Genomic DNA, 3,400 nt, shown 5'->3' on the forward strand with positions numbered 1-3,400 from the left:
CCGAAGTCTTATGGGGCCTTGCTAGAAGAGGGGCTAAGAAACATCACCAGGGCCCCTCTAAAACCCCAACAACGGATTGCGCTGCTGGTGATAAAGGTTCTGGTGTGGTGTTGATTATGTTGGTGGTGGTATGGTACTTTTGGCGATAGGTACGGTAGTGTGTGGTATTGTGGTGGTGGTACTATTGGCGTTAGGTACAGTGGTATGTGGTAGTGTTGTTTGTTGTGGCAGAGATGGCCCTGGCTGCTACTGCTGCTGCTGCTGTGGCGCGGCGGTGTCCGTAAGGGTGAGAATCGTGGTTGATCCTGGTTGTACCACTCGACGGTCAATAACAACATCATCAGAAGCCCGGATAGCTCAGTCGGTAGAGCATTAGGCTTTTAACCTAAGGGTCCAGGGTTCAAGTCCCTGTTCGGGTGATATCTTTATAACTGTTTCCAAGTTCAATAGCAATTAAGATCCCATTTTTAGAACGTCTTTCCTCCTAAAGACTTTACAAAAAAAGTCTATATATGTTACGGTGGGAAGAACTGTAAGCAGATAAATACACAATGTTTGTAACCTTTAATTATTGTCAGTAATGAGATTATCCTGTAAAAATATCACACAGAAAATTGATGGGCGATGATGTTTGTAATACACTTGCCGAGATTTTGAGTATATTTTTTGCTCCTGAGTTATACCAAATACTGAAAATAGAAATCTTTTGAAGGTTCACCTACTGAACATGTGTGCGACAGGATAATTCGAGTGGAAAACACTCTCATAAACAGTAATCACATAGAGATACAGGTAGTAGGTGGGAGGCAACCACAGACCAGGGAGATTACTACCGCCTGGATTATCGTAGGTTATCGATTAGTTTTGTGACAGCGATTCAGTGAGCTAACGGCTGCCTTACCTTTCTGCCTTAATTACACTTGGGTTGCTGGCAATCTGTGCACAATCACACGCTCTCTCCATCATACACACTACACTAAATAGTTTGAAAAACATCCGGTGAAATGAACAGAGATGTGTTAGAAATGGTGGGAAGAACACACACACACACACACACACACACACACACGCATATATATAAATATATATATATATATATATATATATATATAAATATATATATATATATATATATATATATATATATATATATATATATATATATATATATATATATATATATATATATATATATATATGTGGAAGTCGGTGAAGGGCGCAAGTGGGGAGGTGATAACAAGTAGTGGTGATGTGAGAAGGAGATGGAGTGAGTATTTTGAAGGTTTGTTGAATGTGTTTGATGATAGAGTGGCAGATATAGGGTGTTTTGGTCGAGGTGGCGTGCAAAGTGAGAGGGTTAGGGAAAATGATTTGGTAAACAGAGAAGAGGTAGTGAAAGCTTTGCGGAAGATGAAAGCCGGCAAGGCAGCAGGTTTGGATGGTATTGCAGTGGAATTTATTAAAAAAGGGGGTGACTGTATTGTTGACTGGTTGGTAAGGTTATTTAATGTATGTATGACTCATGGTGAGGTGCCTGAGGATTGGCGGAATGCGTGCATAGTGCCATTGTACAAAGGCAAAGGGGATAAGAGTGAGTGCTCAAATTACAGAGGTATAAGTTTGTTGAGTATTCCTAGTAAATTATATGGGAGAGTATTGATTGAGAGGGTGAAGGCATGTACAGAGCATCAGATTGGGGAAGAGCAGTGTGGTTTCAGAAGTGGTAGAGGATGTGTGGATCAGGTGTTTGCTTTGAAGAATGTATGTGAGAAATACTTAGAAAAGCAAATGGATTTGTATGTAGCATTTATGGATCTGGAGAAGGCATACGATAGAGTTGATAGAGATGCTCTGTGGAAGGTATTAAGAATATAAGAAGGTATTAAGAATATTAAGAATTGGGAGGAAAGTTGTTAGAAGCAGTGAAAAGTTTTTATCGAGGATGTAAGGCATGTGTACGTGTAGGAAGAGAGGAAAGTGATTGGTTCTCAGTGAATGTAGGTTTGCGGCAGGGGTGTGTGATGTCTCCATGGTTGTTTAATTTGTTTATGGATGGGGTTGTTAGGGAGGTGAATGCGAGAGTTTTGGAAAGAGGGGCAAGTATGAAGTCTGTTGGGGATGAGAGAGCTTGGGAAGTGAGTCAGTTGTTGTTCGCTGATGATACAGCGCTGGTGGCTGATTCATGTGAGAAACTGCAGAAGCTGGTGACTGAGTTTGGTAAAGTGTGTGGAAGAAGAAAGTTAAGAGTAAATGTGAATAAGAGCAAGGTTATTAGGTACAGTAGGGTTGAGGGTCAAGTCAATTGGGAGGTGAGTTTGAATGGAGAAAAACTGGAGGAAGTGAAGTGTTTTAGATATCTGGGAGTGGATCTGGCAGCGGATGGAACCATGGAAGCGGAAGTGGATCATAGGGTGGGGGAGGGGGCGAAAATCATGGGGGCCTTGAAGAATGTGTGGAAGTCGAGAACATTATCTCGGAAAGCAAAAATGGGTATGTTTGAAGGAATAGTGGTTCCAACAATGTTGTATGGTTGCGAGGCGTGGGCTATGGATAGAGTTGTGCGCAGGAGGATGGATGTGCTGGAAATGAGATGTTTGAGGACAATGTGTGGTGTGAGGTGGTTTGATCGAGTGAGTAACGTAAGGGTAAGAGAGATGTGTGGAAATAAAAAGAGCGTGGTTGAGAGAGCAGAAGAGGGTGTTTTGAAGTGGTTTGGGCACATGGAGAGGATGAGTGAGGAAAGATTGACCAAGAGGATATATGTGTCGGAGGTGGAGGGAACAAGGAGAAGAGGGAGACCAAATTGGAGGTGGAAAGATGGAGTGAAAAAGATTTTGTGTGATCGGGGCCTGAACATGCAGGAGGGTGAAAGGAGGGCAAGGAATAGAGTGAATTGGAGCGATGTGGTATACCGGGGTTGACGTGCTGTCAGTGGATTGAATCAAGGCATGTGAAGCGTCTGGGGTAAACCATGGAAAGCTGTGTAGGTATGTATATTTGCGTGTGTGGACGTATGTATATACATGTGTATGGGGGGGGGGGGCCAGTTCTTTCGCCTGTTTCCTTGCGCTACCTCGCAAACGCGGGAGACAGCGACAAAGTATAAAAAAAAAAAAAATATATATATATATATATATATATATATATATATATATATATATATATATATATATATATATATATATATGTATATATATATATATATATATATATATATATATATATATATATATATATATATATATATATATATATATATATATATATATATATATATAGGTTTGGATGGTATTGCAGTGGAATTTATTAGAAAAGGGGGTGACTGTATTGTTGCCTGGTTGGTAAGGTTATTTAATGTATGTATGACTCATGGTGAGGTGCCTGAGGATTGGCGGAATGC

At 40.6% G+C, this 3,400-nt stretch overlaps 1 non-coding gene across 1 annotated transcript; it reads left to right on the plus strand.

Moving 5' to 3' along the window:
- Nucleotides 1-346: 346 nt before the first annotated feature.
- TRNAK-UUU (transfer RNA lysine (anticodon UUU)) lies at nt 347-419 on the plus strand. Its single transcript has one exon. It is a non-coding gene; the product is annotated as a tRNA-Lys (tRNA).
- Nucleotides 420-3,400: the final 2,981 nt, after the last annotated feature.

The sequence above is a fragment of the Panulirus ornatus genome, chromosome 4 (genome assembly GCF_036320965.1).
Source record: "Panulirus ornatus isolate Po-2019 chromosome 4, ASM3632096v1, whole genome shotgun sequence".
Taxonomy (NCBI): Eukaryota; Metazoa; Arthropoda; class Malacostraca; order Decapoda; family Palinuridae; genus Panulirus; species Panulirus ornatus.